At 40.5% G+C, this 16,911-nt stretch overlaps 1 long non-coding RNA gene across 1 annotated transcript; it reads left to right on the forward strand.

Annotated features, from left to right (window-relative positions):
• The first annotated feature begins 866 nt into the window (after nt 1-866).
• Nucleotides 867-12,975, forward strand: LOC121133432. Its single transcript, XR_005870267.1, has 3 exons — nt 867-909; nt 7,022-7,180; nt 12,768-12,975. It is a non-coding gene; the product is annotated as an uncharacterized LOC121133432 (long non-coding RNA).
• The last annotated feature ends 3,936 nt before the right edge of the window (nt 12,976-16,911 follow it).

Genomic DNA, 16,911 nt, shown 5'->3' on the forward strand with positions numbered 1-16,911 from the left:
TAAAAGACTTATCTGGTATGAAGTTCTCTAGCTTTACAACATCTCTCTTGTGAGATGTTATCAAAACCTTAGATGTAGGGGATATGTTGTAGATGTACCAATTGGGGCTGGGCACCCCACAGTCATGGTTCTATCTATTTTGACCAGTGTAGTTTTCCATAATGGTCAAGGAAAACCATTGAATTTCACCCTAAATTGAATGCCTAGAGAAGACCTGAATAATAACAAAAACATGTGACATGCCCTCATAGATGGGGGAAGTTTCACAGGGGTTCACACCTAGATCAAGAGCTATAGACAATTAATGACTGCTCAAAGAGGGAGACTCAGTTTTCCCCAGGGATATGCTCTCTAAATGGCTATTCAATACCATGAGGTCAGTCCTGGACACAGTTGGTTGCAGATATATACATGTAATAATAATAATAATAATAATAATAATTTAAAAATACATTTGAGCAGCACCACCATAAAATGCGTAAAATCATAGCCTCAGTCTCCCGGTTATGGAGACTTGTGGCACTAGCCTCAAATCCCATTCCTACTTCACTCCTACACAGCCTCTTTCAAAATGCTTCTCACGGGCTCTTTTTCTTCTTCTCATGACTAATGCCATTGCCTTATTCTAAGTCTTTATCCATTTGTATTTAAATTTTAAAAAATTCTTCACTTGTTCCTTGCCGGAGGCCACTTCCTACTGTGACTGGACTCCCCAGAGCACATATTAAAACTCTGGAAGCTCTGCTTTGATCTCTTCCTTCTCAGTGCACAAACCTTCCAGGATGCTCATTTCTGATTAATGGAAACCTGATAAGTGGCTTGAAAGTAGAATATAGTTTGAGGTTGCCCTGGTTACTGTTGGCTGTCACCTCAACAGAATCTGGGATCACCTTGGAGACAAGCCTCCAGGTATATTCATGAGGGATTATTTAGATTAGCTCAACCTGTAGGTATGCTAGTGAGGGGTTATCTTGATCTGGTTAATTGAAGTGGAAAGACTTACTCCAAAGGAGGTGACACCCTCCCATGGGCTCGGGTAGTGGGATCCATAAAAAAGAAGACAGCAGCTGGATACTGACATCCAGCCTACTGCTTCTTGACTTCAGATTCAATATCATCAGCTGTTTCAAGCTCGGGCTGCTTTGACTTCTCTGCCAGATAGATTGCACCTGTGGACCAGTTATTTCCCCATTAAGTTGCTCTTTTAAGGGTTTCCCCCATTAAGCTATTTTTGTAAGGGTTTCCACTATTAAGCTGCTTTTGTAAGGGTATTTTATCACAGCAACAAAAAAAATGTGACTAAGACAAAGATGATGTGGGCTCCATCCCAGGATGGAAAAACTTAAGTTCAAGTAATACTTGGTGTTTAACACATAGAGGAATACAGAAGTTGATATTCCTGAGACCTATGGACTGGACCTGGAAGACTGGGAGGATGGTGAAAGGCAAATGTGGAGGAAGAGCAGGTGTGCGGAGCAGGAAAAGGGGAGGATGTTGGACTTTCTCCGTAGACTTGCTGCTGCTTGGCATGCACTTCATGGAACAGAGAAGTGCTCAGTGGGTATCTGTTGATCATATGAGTGAACAAATGAAAATGTAAGCCTATTCTGTCCATTATACCTGCCAGTTCATGTTGTTTTCACCACAGCCCTGTAATCTGTTTGTAGGACAGTACCTGGGTTCTGGATTCCAACAGCCTCAATAGGCTATGTCCATTGTCCCTAATATATCAATGATGGAGGACAACTGCCTGTGTAAAGGAAAAGGAAGAGATTAATTCAATGTGGCCACACTATTAAATATAACAGATGTAGGAGTCCAGTAACCACAAGTCCATTTTCAAGACATTGACATGAGCTCTGGTCTTAAATAGAAGAAGAATTGGGACAGGGATACAAGGTGTGCACTATTGATTAAGAAGTTCTGGTCCAGGTGAGGTTTGTTGATCATCATCTCAGTGTAGGTCCTGCAAGATGATCCCCATTTGAGGGGACGAAGTGATTCTCAAGAAATGGTCACTTCTGCCAGGAGGCTGTCTTGCCTTCATGCATGATTGCCATATTTGGTGTAGGAAGCATGTTCTGTCCAACAAAGTTCTACTGTCTGGGGATACAAGATGGCTCAATGGGAAAGGTTAAGGACAATGGCTTAAGTCTGTACCTTCAGCCCAAATAAGGAAGACTGACAAAGCTTACTTCTTACTACTTTTAGTTGCCTATTGACTAAAAGTAAGAAGTCAATGCTTTAAAGCAAAAACCAAATACACTAAAAACGTGACTCTACATGTCTAGGTGGTAACACAAAGGCTCTCCATTTTATTAATGTGTAAGCAAAGATTCAAGGCAATTGTATAACATTCTCCTAGCATCCCACAAGCAATGACTGGCAGCTCCAGAAGTTGCAGCTGGATCAGCATGACATAGAAATCCATCCATCATACTGTCTTCTAAACATCCAATAGTATAATACATATTGGAGTGCACCTGTGAGTATCAGGGCCAGTGGAAGTAAGACATACAGTCTAACACCGCTGCCTACTGCTGCAGCCTGAAGAGTTATTTCAGAAACTTCTTCCTTGAGTGAAGCTGGAGTTTATGACTTCACCAAAGAAAAGAATTTTAAGACAAATTAGTATGAAGCAAAGTTGGAGTTTATTAAAGGAGGGTATTGTGGGGGATTGGTGTGGGGGAGTAGGATGAAGACTAGAGGTCAACCTTATGTGCTGTTTCTCAAAATGATCTACTTTGTTGAGTCACAATCTTTAGTGGGACCTGGACTCACCTGATTTTGCCTGTCTGCATGGCCAGTGTTCACCAGGGATTGTAATCTTGTTTCTACCTGCATGTGCTACCATGCTTCTCTCTCTCTCTCTGTCTGTCTCTCTCTGTCTCTGTCTCTGTCTTTCTGTCTCTCTCTCTCTCTCTTTCTCTCTCTCTGTATGCATATGTATTCTTGCCTGTTTGTATAACTATGTATTTGAATGTTTGATAGCAATCATACTTGGTGCTTATGCTTGTATGTGTTAGGTATATTCCTAATGACCAAAAAAATGACAGCATCTCAACATGGTAGAACTTCAGTCTGGACATGAGGGAGCACTAAACAGAACAGGCACACAGTGCAGTGAATGCTAGCATAGGTGGCAACTGTGTCTTTCCCACATTGGCTTAGATCTGTCTGACCTCACCATCTTTCAAGATTAGAAAACCAGGCCACTTTAGTCATGTAGGTTTCAAGAAAGCAGCAGGACCTTTGTGTAAACAAAGTGGTGATGGTGGTGGTGGGGCGGTAGTCAAACCATTTGTATGAGAAATCTTACAAGGTAGGGCCAATAAAAAGATTTAAATTCCTTGTAATAAATACAAGTTTTGGCTCCCTGATTCTTCCAATTCCATAGAGAATGGAATCTTCTTGTTCAGTGCCAGCCTCACCCCTGAGACACAGTGGTGAAAGTTGGAGTGAACAGATTTGGTCACATTGGGCACCTGGCTACCAGGACTTCCTTCATGTCTGGCAAAGTGGATATTGTTGTCGCCAATGACCCCATCATTGACCTAACTACATGGTCTACATATTTCAGTATGGCCTTAACCATGGCAAGTTCAATGGCATAATTAAGTTTGAGAATGGGGACCTTGTTATCAATGGGAAGGTTGTCACCATACTCCAGGATTAAGATACCACAAGTGGAGTGATGCTGGTGCCAGGTATGTTGTGGAGTTTACTGGTGTCTTCACCACTATGGAGAAGGCTAGGGCCCATTTATCATCTCTGCCCCTTCTGCTAATGTCCCCATGGGTGTGGACCATGAAAACAATGACAACTCATTTAAGATTGTCAGAAATGTTTCCTGTATCACCAACTTCTTAAACCCCCTGGCCAACGTCATCCATAACAACTTGGTCATTGTAGAAGAACTCATGGACACAGTCTATGCCATCACTGCCCACCTAGAAGACTGTGGATGGCCTCTCTGGGAAGCTGTGGTGTGATGACTGTGGACCTGCCCAGAACATCATCCCAGCATCCACTGGTGCTACAAAGGCTGTGGACAAGGTCATCCCAGAGCTGAACTGGAAGCTCACTGGCAATGGCTTTCTGTGTTCCTATGTCCAATGTGTCTACCATGGGTCTGACATGCCACATAGAAAAAGCTGCCAAGCACGATAACTCTAAAAAGGTGGTGAAACAGGCATCTGAGGGCCCACTAAAGGAAATCTGGGCTACACTGAGAATCAGGTTTTCTCCCCACTCTTCCACTTGCTGGCATTGCTCTCAGTAAAAGTTCTGAAAGCTCATTTTCTGGTATGACAATGAATGTGACTACAGCAACAGGGTGGTAGAACTCAAGGTCTACATGTCCTCCAAAGAGTAAGAAGCCCTGGACCATCACCCCAAGAAGAACATGAGAGCAACAAGAGGCTCAGCTGCTGGGGAGTCCCTGTCCCAACTCAATCCCCAACACTGAGCATCTCCCCTCACAGTTTCCATCCCAGAGCCCCTTAAGAAGTGAATACTGTCAATAAAGTTCACTGCACCCACAGAGAAAAATGTTTTAGTGTTTGATAGGAAAGACTAATATTTAATATTTTTACAACTGGTAAACACATCACTGACCAAGCAATCTCCTAAGCTGTGTTGCCAGTCCCAAGAAAAGGTTTTAACAGATCTAAGCACAGGCGTTAATGGAGGGGAGATTGCCTAAGTAAAAGACAGCATTCAGCATAGAAGTGAGTCACCTCTGAATGACCAAACAGAGAGCTGTATGGACAGTTTTGGTGGCTTCTGCAGCTTCCATTGTTTAAAGGGTTTCTAAGGATCCTCTTGTTCCTTAGTAAGTGAGACCATAGTGTGGTTTCTGCAGAACCTTGGACCAGATAACAGACTGATAAGATGAAAACACAAAAGTTCAAAGGGTCAGAGGAATCCTCGAAGTATATAAGCTGCAATGAAATGAAGACAAGTTTTGACTGCAAACATGGTTTGAAATTTGTTTGTGAGAGTCTCATAAATTACAGTCTTACAGCTGGGAAAGGGATATGGATACTCTCAAGTCTTGTATGCTTTGGCTATAAGCTTGATTGGCATGTTTAATTTTCTTATTTGATATAGCTCTGTAAGAATTATCTATCTTTTTCAATATAGGGTATCTTCACAGTGATCTTTGTTAGCTCTATCAATATTCTCAACTTTCAGATGAGATTTCAATCAGGCTCCAGGGTAAGGGGTTCCTTGCCTTTTTTAAGCAACGCCTACCCCATTTAATTTTCCATCCTTCAGTCCTGTCTTGTGGGTAAGTTACAAGGATCAGAGAAACAGCTGATGGACTTCACTGTGTGAGGTGATTGCTCATGATTAGAATGATAGCTGTGAATGAGAAAGCAGAGGAATGAGGGAGAAAAAGAAAGAAATAAAAACATGTCCTTGACCTCTACCATGGAAAATGCTAACATCTTAGAGACAAGTGCGGGAAGAGAAAGCTTACAGGGAAAGGAGAGGAAAACTGGACAGGAGTTTTGCCAGCAAATATGTGATTGACATTACCAGAAGCTGTAGGAAGTTCCTGATTCCTCACAGGAGGCAGTGAGGCAGCATAGTGTGAAGGGGAAGGAGGAGCTTGGAGCACAGCTGATGGGTTTCCTGGCTAGAGCCAGCCTCCTGCTCACCTTGGGCACCAAAGAAAGAGAGGAGAGCATAATATCTCTTCTTCCCTCTTGTGAAGTCCAAGGCTGACCGTCCTATAATCAAAGACAGATAAAGGGGAAAGAGAGAGGGTCTAAACAACAAAGTTTTACATAACACAGAAGCCTCAGAAGTGAATATCTGTAGACCAGGGAAAACCATGTCTTTATGCCTTCTAATGGTGGAAAGATGTTGTAGAGAAAAGGATGGCTCAGCTGGTATAGACTCTGGCCAATGATGACCAGAGGTCAATCTCAGGAACATATATTGTGGAAGAAGACATTGACTCCCACACATTGTCCTCTGACCACCACACACAGCATGTGGCTTGCATGTGTTCAAACACACACACATACACACACACACACAGAGCAAATAAATAAATACATATATTAGTAAATGTCAATTGAAGAGAACAAATGGGGATTAGAATATATGGAATGAGTTGGAAGCGTGGGGGTGGGTGAATGGGGGGATAGGACTCAGGAAGGATCCAGTTGGCCCCTTGAATTACCTTCTTTTTATTCCTTAGTTCTTAAACACAAAACCCATCCCTAGACAGTCTCATGAAGTCTCCATCAGAGAACTTCTTCCTCTTAGGTCTAATTCTTATTTGCATAGGGGGAGGGGGAAAGTCCGATTGACTTTCTTGCTTCTGAGTCCCTCTCAATCTATTTCATTTCAAAGTACTTTGAAGTATTTTCTGATTCCTAACAAACAAGATGTCTAAAGCAGCTGCAATCTAATTATCAAATTTGCCAGAATCCAATGTGATAATCGTGTGAAGGCCCTAACAACAGCTAACAGTATAAGGTCTCAGACAATAACCATCCCACTCAACAATATTGACTCATTTAATGCAATAACTGTTAAGTAGCTCCCATTGGAGCCAGCTTACATATAGATGAAAAGATATGGGCTCCAGGAGTTCAAGGTCAAGTAGCTTATGGATAACATGGAGGTTTTAAAGGCAGCACTCCTACTCATAGAAGTGACGGACTTGATTCCCATCTTGTGCTAAATTTTGTTGAACAAATTGCCAGTGAATGTATTTCCTTCCTTCTTAAGAATGAGGGAGGCCAATTTTTCTTTTAATGTTATGTAGATTGAACCAAAGATCAGCAAATAAAAGTTCCTTCACATGGTCTGGCCTGTTGTATAGTTTACAATCTAAGAATGATGCTGTACTTTAAGTGATGAAGAAAAATTTTAAACTAATATTTTGAGCTGTGTAACAATTATATGAAGTTCAAATTCTTGTGCCTATTAATAAAGTTTTATCACAGCACTGACACCTCTGCTCCTTAATTTATCTTCTGTCCTATTTTGTGCCTTATAGGAGAAGACTGAGCACTCGTGAGAAGAACCACAAAGCCTAATTGATTATGCCCTTCCAGAAGAGTTTCCCTTACCACCTGGTATAGCAGTAAATCTTTGGTACACAAAAAAGTGGGGAACCATTAGGCTGGAATTAGAGACATCCTTCACCTCACTACGTGTAAGTTCCTCTCAGATTTTCCCTGGGATTGGCTGCCACTCCAAGAATGATGGTGGCAGGAGATGGGTCATCACAGCAGTCAAGTGTCATTTTTTTTGAGTGGACCAAGACAGCTGTAGCAGGTGGCCAGATGGGGAAGGGAGGGAGGCCCTTTATGGATTGATCTTTTCTCATGTGTAGAAACAGAGCTGTTGACAGACAAACAGGAAGTGTAGATGCTCAGCCATGATCCAGGGAACCACCACCATGACCAGGCACAGCACAGGAGCTCTTTCTCTGGGGACAGCAATGGGCTCGAGCTCTTCTTTGAGTCTTCCCTTTTTTCACTCTCAGACTTGCCAGAGGAATATGTCTTTTTTCTTTTTAATTAGAACTTTATTGTACTTTTTTTTTAGATTTTTTTAAAAATTTTATTTTCCAGTTTAAATTTGGATAAGAAACAAGGTTGTTTCACAAGTCAGTTCCAGGTCCCTCTCCCATTCCCTCCCTTCCTCCCGAGCCCTCCCCCCCCATTATCCCCTCCTTTCCCCAGGGAGGGTGAGGCCCTCCATGGGGGTGTGCATAGTCTGTCATTTCATATAGGGCAGGGCCTAGACCCTTCCCCAAGAGTTCGGGTGAGAGTGCACCTCACATTGTTCTATGGGAGTCCAAAGTCCGTGTGTATACTTGGGATGGGTACTGATCTGCTGCCCAAGGCTCAATAGGAATATGTCTTAAAGGGCAAAGTGTTTGCACAGGGCCAGAAGCCAGGGCACTGGGCTTTGACAACAAAGCTGTAGCTTACTAATAGTAAGCTGTGTACTTGCTTCCTGTCCTGCTTAACACGGTCTAAGTAAGGCAATTTACCACTCTTTTAATTATTGTTGTTACATATACACAGATATCTATTTATCTAGATCTACACACACACACACACATATTCTATTGACTCCATTTAATGTGTCTGTTTTTTAAATAATTTACTATAATTGTAATAAAAACATTCACAGCAGAAAATGAGCCAAGCACTGTCAAATGTATAAGGCTGTAGCACTATGTTCAATGTCGTGGATTTGCATTACCATACAGCTCTAAAATTTTTCATCTTGAAAAACAAAAACTGTGCCCATTGGATGCAAGCTCTCTTTTCCTCTCCTCCAATTCTCCTCTACTTTCTTATTAATTTGACTAGTCTAGGTATTTCACGTAAGTGCACTCATATGGCATTTATGATTTTTGTGGTCGTTTGTTCCATTTAGCATTCATCCATGCCTCAGTATGCTTCAAACTTTCCTTCTTTTATAAGACTGAATAGTAGTCCAATGTGTGTATATACCATATTTTATTTATCCATCATTTCTTGTTGGATATTTAGCTTTTGTTTACCTCTTAACTATTGTGAATAACACTTCTTTGAACATTGATCCTTTCTAATGTTGCTTTCAAATATTCAGGATATATAATCCCAGAATGAAATTTGGGGATCATATGGCAACTCTATTTTAATTTTTTTCAAAGACCCATCACACTATTATCTATAGAAACTAGACTTTTTTGAATGGTGACATGTAAGAATAAGAACTTAGATGGACACACAAGGGCCAGTTCTACCATCTTAGTGTTCTTATGAATATAAATGGAAGATATTACTTGTCCATCAATGGCTTTGGCAGAACATAAAATTGTTTTTTGGATCAATTTTACTCTAGTAAATCTATGTTTTTTCTATTTTAGTGCCTGAGAGAGAGAGAGAGAGACAGAGAGACAGAGAGAGACAGAGAGAGACAGAGACAGAGACAGAGACAGAAAACGGAGACAGAAAACGGAGACAGAGAGGATAGAGAGTTTAATGAATGTGTGTGGTCATGCATACCACAGCTGGTGTGTGAAGGCCAGAGGACAGCTATACAGGTTCATTTCTTTCCTTCCATCGTTACATGGGTTCCAGGTATTGAACTCAGGTCTCCAGGCTTGCACAGCAAGCTCTTGTTCAAATGGACCTTCTCACTAGGCCCTCTTTTCTTGTTGCATCTTTCTCTACCCCTCTCTTTCAATTGCGAGTTTTTTCTTAATGTTCTTTTACTTGTTTTGTTCTCCTTATCTCGTTCAGTATAAATTTGTCAGCATTCCTATTTTTCTTGACATTGTATCTCAGATACAGGTCATAAACACTGGATGTGAATTTAGAGAAAAAAATTACAACAAAAAAGAAAATAAGTGAAATCATTCACGAAAATATTGAGGCTACCTACCCAGGTTTGGTGCTATTGTGCTCCAAATATGTTTTGAATTAGTTCATGTCAACCATGACCACAAGCTCAAAACATTCAAAACAATCCTAGAACAAGGCGTATTTGGTTTCCTCCAAAGGAGCTTTCAAAGTGTAGTTAAGAACAGAGCTCTGGAATGTAAAAACACAAGGGGAAAGTGTGGCAAGCAGGTCGTCTTCCTGGTCCATGGACGTGAGGCCTTCACACTATACAAAGCTTGTTTCTCTTAGCAAAGTTGCTTAGAGGATCAGTACTTATTCATCCTCCCCACTTAATGTGGTTAAGGTTACTGATGGAAGTGAGCTATGCAGACACAGCATCCGTCCACAGTCCGTAAACTCAGATACCATTTGTTCCTATTTCACACACAATGCATGACATTGTGGTGGCCTGCCTCCTAAAAGAACAGGATGGAATGTAAGTTCTAAGGGTATAAGATACTGTTGCTTTTATACACAGTATATAGAAAACATATGGAAGAAAATTCCACAAACTATGAAAAGAAACCTGTCTGAATAGAGAGGATGGCTGAATTACTTAATAGGGAAATAGAATGGCTTGCTTCCACAGTCCCAAAGGCACCCCCAGAGTGGGGCACAGAGTCCACACTGAGGTTCCCAGTGCTCCCATTCTTCAGGCCATTTACACTTTGAATACCTAGGCCACAAAGTAATAAAAAGAGCCCTCTGGAAAGGTTTCTTCTGCAAAATCCACTGTGTCTTCTTTGGTCACCATATTACTTAAGTGAAGTATCAGACTTTATCATGCTCATTTAGCATATTACATATTTCACTACTATGACAATACAATTTTGTAATTAAAAACTTGTGTATTCATTACAATTCTAAGCAAGACAGGCTCCTTGTCAATCACATGCCACTGTTGAATGCAATGGTGATGGTGGTGACAGTGTTGATACAAAGAGTATCATAGACCTGTTGTGAGGATAGAAACAGACCCACAGCTTTACAGGGTCCTATTTTCTAAGTGTTAAATAGGATTCCTGCTAATACAGTCGTCACCATCATTTTTGCTGATTCCACTGCCACAGATGGTCTATAGTCCCCAATAAGGCTGCATGGAGGGCCCACAGCCACCTTATCATTTGTAATTTGTATAACTTCGGGAAAGTCATTTTTCTCAGTATTCCTACTTGGAAAGTAAAGATAATGCTATATACTATCATATATCTATTTATTTTCTATCTCTCTTCTGTCTACCATCTCCTTATCTGTTTACCTATCTTCTACCTACCTATCAATCTTTTATGTCTATCACCTATTCATCTATCTGCATGCTGTTTTTACAATCTATCTATCTATCTATCTATCTATCTATCTATCCATCTATCATAAAAAACAGGGACAAGAGAGGAGTAAGTATTCAAGCAATACTAACTCTAAAATTCTTATTATTTTTTTTGTATTTACATGTGTGTGTGTGTGTGTTTGCATGTGCATATATATAAAGTGGAGAACAACCTGTGGAAATGAGTCTTCCTCTATCATATGGGTTCTGTAGATCAAGCTTAGGTCATCAGGCTAAGCAGTAAGTACCCTTACCTGCTGAGGCATCTCACCAGCCCCTTCAGTTTTCAGTTAGCACATGCTACGTATACATTGTTTTTGGAATGCACTGCAATGTTCTAAGGAACGCATACACTGAGGCACAATCAAATCAGGATATCTAGCTCATCCATCACAGCAAACATTGATCATAATGATATAATTGTTTGTTTGGGCCTCTGTTTTATGTCTAAAAGCAGTCCTCCAAGAGTGCTGTGAGACCCTAAGTGACCTCTTTCTCAAGTAGTTCATGAGGACCAGAACTATTTTTATCAACACGCTGAAGCGCAGTGTCACTTTTTCGCTAAGATGGATTCATGAATGTGGCATCACTACAGAGAGAATAGTCTGACTCCAGCTTCTTCTGGAAGATTTGTAAAAACTTGGACCAATGTTCCTCTCTAGTGTTTTACAAAATAGGATTATTTTTATAAAACTGTGCCCTGTAAGCTGGATGTGGTGGTGAATGTTAGTAATTCAAGCACTTGGAAGGTAGACACAGAAGGTTTAGAAGGTCAAGGCCATTCTCAGCTATACAGAAAATTGAAAGCCAACCTGAGATACGGTGAGGCCCTGTCTCAGTTACCCTGCATGTGTGTGTGTCCCACAAATTTGTGGAGTGCATTGGCACTATTTTTAAATAAAGAATTCATTTTAATTTCTAACGTGGAAAATACAACATAGAAAAACCACAGAAGTTTGCTGGAAACCCAGAGTAAGAATGGATACTGAGGCAGCAAAGTTCAGAAAAAAAATCTGTCTTAGCCCATTGAACATCAGAACTGTGGTCATGCTCAAAGTTACCAGCTGGAGATGCAAAATGGACACTTTCAAGTTTCCAGCCAAAGTTGTTTGTAACACACCCAGTGGCCACTGTAATACACCCACCCCAAGAGCATTTGCACATTCATTTGGGAGTGGGTCCAGTGGTAGGAACTCTCTCTAAAAGTTTGGCACTGTGAGAGGGCCCTATATATAAAGGTTTCAGAAAAAACTCCCCTCTTAACATAGTTTTCAAGGCTGACAGTCATTTCCCTCAGTTTTATCCTAAGTACCAAATTCACACAATGTGGTTTGGTGACCAAGACAAGATTCCTGGGATTAATACACTTAAGTTCTTGTTTCAAAGCCCAAACCAATTCCCATCCCAGGTTTTCAGTAACCAGTGTCAAGCAAGAATTATCACCTGTTTAATAGTCATTTTAAATATGCTTTCAGAAATTCAAAACCCATTCCCGATGCAACTAGGTCAAGTTCTTCCAAGTCTTGTCCTCTCATCACAGAGGGCTAAATTTCAGCCTCAAGGAAATACTTAGAGCTATAAGGACATACGTAAAGAAGGAAAACAAACAGGCAATGTTCTTGCAAAAGCAAGCATTTGATATTTGAGCACATCACTGGAACAAATCGGTTTTAAGCAGGCAACATTCTGACTGTGGGTTCCCACCATTACCTTGGTGCAACACTGACACCTGCCACATTATTTAAAGCCTTTTGTCTTGGAGACTTAGGAATTTTACACATACATACATTTATAAATTATACATGCATTTATAATGCATTTGGTTGGGTTGGGTTGGGTTGAATTCTTTGGTGGTAATTTGGAGCTTGGCTTCTGGGGAGATGGCACAGGTTTGCATGCATTATGCAGAATTTTCTGCTGAATGCAGTGGGCTTCTTGTAAATGAATTAGTTTATTTCAATTCATGCTTGTTTGACATAAATGTCACATTTATGCTGAATAACGCTATCACTCTTCTGTTTTTAATCCAGTAATGCTGATCTTTGAGATATTACCACAGACTGGCTCTGACAAGGGAGTGCCAAGTGGCCATCTTGAAGTAACAAAACTTTGCTCCAGCGTCCTGCTTCCAAATCTGATATTTAGGAAGATTGAATTCAATGACCTGAACATTGAATTATTTTCATCAATACTGAAATGTCATAGTATGGAAGAAAAATAAAAGCAAAACAGAAATAACACAACCTTATTCCACTTTTTATTGTGTTTAATAATTCCAACCAAATGAGGTCAGATCACTTTGTGGATAGAACACAAATTACCAAGCAGAAAAAAATTGCCCATTTTTACTATTGAAATAATGTGGAAGGAAGCCCGAGCCTAGGGAAACATATGGGACAAACATAGGACAAGTTCAAGATGACAGAATTTTCTTTTCCCTCTTCTTGATGAGTCTGGGCAGGATTGGCTGTCTCTAGCTACAGGTACAAAACCACTTTTCCTTACAACATGAGGCTGCTGTTGTAGGAGCTTCATCTAGGATAGCACTCTGGTTCTGGAGAGGGAGGCATTCAAGGTGGAAAATCCAACCATGGAAGACTTCCAGGCTAGACTCCCTCTGCCGTGCTCCCCAGGCTGGGACTTGTTCACAGTGGACTCTTCACCAAATGGACACAGTCATCTATTCTTTGTGGATCCCAACCTTAGTCCAAGACCTGGAAATTCAGACTGTGTACCCCTATAACTCCCACAATCCATTGCTTCTGGGTTTTGGTTTATTTATCCTAGAAAAGTACTTAATTTGGATATTTCTTGAGATAAAGCCCCACACATACCATATCGGTCACGATGAGGACAATCTTGTAAAAATCCAGCCAGATCTGGGATCTCTCCTCAAAGTTGTTGAATCATTTAAGGATCCTAAGATGTTTCTTTGTCTCTGTGTCTTGTCCAGAGTTTGCCTTCATATTTCCCTCTCTCTAATCAGACTTCCAGAAGTTCCAGGTTAACCATATTCTGGCAAACTCAGGGAAAAAGTAAAGTCATCTTAGTCCTAAGTTCTACTTTCTTCATTGATCACTTAAATGAACTACAGCATGAACTTGGACTTAATGAAGTGCCTGAATAATTTAAAACTGCATAGCCTTGGATTTTGTTTGTAATATATGAAAACAGAAATCTCAAAGAAGCATTTCATATTAACAGTGCTGGCAAATTTTCAGTAGAATGATCATGCTCAATTCATCCTACTTAAAGATGTTGAGAGACTGACACTTTACATGTTGGAGCAGCTTGAGTCAGCAAATGCAGTATCCAACATATATATATATATATGTAATATATATATGTATATCCCATTTAAGAAAATGAGAGTTCAGTGAAAAATATAGAATAAAAAACTCATAGCCTAAAAGGAGTCAAAAATGCAAGTATAAATTCCTCTTGGTATGCAGTGTACTTCATACATGTAAAGTGCTTAATGGAAACAGAGGGCAATGATATTTTCCTTAGGATTGCCATTGGCAAGCACTTAGTTTACATATATGCAATAATATGCATGTTGTTTATATATATTCCATGCTGAGTACGCTGTAGAAATCGCCTATAAATCCTGGGAGCTGCCTTGTTATTTTTTAATTCCGTTTCCAAGGCAGAATGATTAATCTTTAGCAAAGCTCCAGTTTAGCACCTGTTGAGCAATATTAGAGGAAATCATCTGTGTTGCAAGTGGAGAATATGTTAGGGAGGCTGGACTCAAATGGATCCAGGTTTAGCTCTCTTTCTCCTTCTGTTTTAACAGACAAATAATCTGTTGCAACTTTGCCGCTTCTCTTCCATGGCTTGGCTCTGTTCCCATGCACCATTTTGTTCTAGGGGATGCCTAAACTGATTCTTCAGTGTTAGCCAAAACAAATGAGGAGCTTGGCTCCCGGTCTGGTCCCAGCAGCTGCTGTGATTGGAGTTCTCTGCACCTAAGACAGTGGGGCAGCTTTCCCCTTGACAGATGAACACATTTTCATAACTTGGGAAACAGGAAGCATGGCATACTGGCTGAGGGAGAGAAAAGGGAGGGAGGCAGATTTGGGAAGAGGCTTTGTTCTTTCTCTTACCGTTACAGTTATTGTTCAGCTGAATGTCCGAGGGGAGGTTGGCCAGTCCAAGTTAGATAACCTATATTTCAAGCACCCCATCCCTTCAGACTGTAGTTGTGAGTACAGCTGCCTCAGTCAGAACTCTCTTTTGCAGATCTATCCTAGGAAGCAGCTTCTCCTCGTGCATGCAACAAAGGTCACAGAGAGGCCAGAGAGTCTAGGGAAACCATCATACAAAAGAAAGGCAAAGAAACTTATGGTGGCTTCCTTTTTTTTTCTTTTCGGCCATACACTAAGGCTAAACTGGAACTTGTTGTTCCAAGGTCCCTAGAGACATTCATGCTGACTTGTGTGTTGCAACTAGCTCGACTACAGGGAGTACGGACATAGGTTCACCATAGAACACGGTGTTATCTCCAGTGTGCCACCTCATGGCAAAATTTTCTTCCTGACTCTATATTTACAATAGTCATTAATTAAAATGGGAGTTTGGAAGGCATTCTTTATCCTCAGGTTTCAAGGGTGTCTATATAAATTAGGGTGCTGGCCACCATTGTGAGTAAGTTAAGAGCAGAAGAAACTAGTGGGAAAGAGAGACAGAGGAAAACCATAAGAAAACAATAAGCTTAAAGTGTAGAGTTGCAAAAGAATTGATAAAGTTAAATATAAGTATTGAGGAGTGTCTTCAAGGATGAGGGGAGTCTGGAGTCCTCACTGGTACTTGACTTCTAGATACTCATTTTCAATCATGACTATGCTGAAAACTTCTTGTCTACCATGCAAGTGTCTGAAAAGGTGGGATTGCTGTCAAGAAGGCTAACACATTCTTTCAGGCATTACTTCTGAGAAATGTGTCATTAGCTTAAAGCTAAAATAGCTATAATGTCACTAGCCCATGTCATATTATAACACAAACAACAAACACACTGTGTAGAATGTTGGATATGTACAGAAAGACGACTGAGACTTGGGTTTTCCGTGGTTATGTGGTCCAGAAAGAGGGGAAGATTTTTAGTACAGTTCTTAGAAACATTGAAGGTTTTGGAGTTTGAAAGGCTGTTTTATGTATGCCTCTGCACTTTGTATCCCATATCCATTTTAGATAGTAATAGCTCAAAGGTCTCTTTCCTTCTTAGTCTGTACAGTATCTCAAATACCTCCAAACAAGACCCAGTCCAGGATGCTAACAATTAATGAGAGTTGGTACAGATAATGGGCACTGTGCCTTTACCAACGGGCCAAGTAGGGAGGAGAGGCATCAGCTCCGCTCTGTTAGGCATTTACTGAAGGTATATGGCATGCTGTGTATTGGTTATCCTTCTTTATGTCTCCATTATGCTAACTGGTGACTCCTGGAGGACTTACTGGGACCATTTGTTCCTTTGCATCCTGTCATCTCACAGGCACAAGGCTTTCTCTCTCGACTCCAGCTTGCTTATTCACCACATCTTTACATTCTTTCCTTCCCATCTAGTATTTCGTATTTGCACACACTTTGGGTGAGTTCTTTTTGTGGTTGTGCAGGTGATAGTAGAAAAAAATGATAGGATTTGGTCAATGTTTTGCACTAAACAGAACCAGTGTGGACAGAACCAGGCAATAGCCCAGCTTCTCCAGTCCTAATGAACTGTTTCCACCTACAAACCAAGATTTTAATTCCATCTTCCTTATTATAAATGCTACATCTAGTATGCCTTCTTATTTCTTCTTATTATATTAATAACTTTACCTTTTTTCTCATTTTTTTACCTTATTTTGTGGTAGTGATTTTCTTCCCATGTATAACCAAGAATATTTTGTATGGAAAGCATCATGTGCCAAGTTATGTTCAATGAGCCGAAGAACAATGTATATACTTAATTCTCAAATTATGATTTCCTCAACAGTGGTATGAAATGTTAGTATTTGTCTTAAATACCAGTACTTTAGGTTAGAACATTAATTGCACCCACCAAAATGTTAACACATAATGGGGCTCTTGTCATTGCTCATACTGTGCATGCCATGTCTATGGAGTCATGGAAGGGAAGAGAAAACAGCATTAGCAACACCTTAGCTAAAGCTGAAGGTTCATAAGTGCCTT

The sequence above is a fragment of the Mesocricetus auratus genome, unplaced genomic scaffold, assembly GCF_017639785.1.
Source record: "Mesocricetus auratus isolate SY011 unplaced genomic scaffold, BCM_Maur_2.0 Super-Scaffold_100022, whole genome shotgun sequence".
In the NCBI taxonomy this organism is placed as follows: Eukaryota; Metazoa; Chordata; class Mammalia; order Rodentia; family Cricetidae; genus Mesocricetus; species Mesocricetus auratus.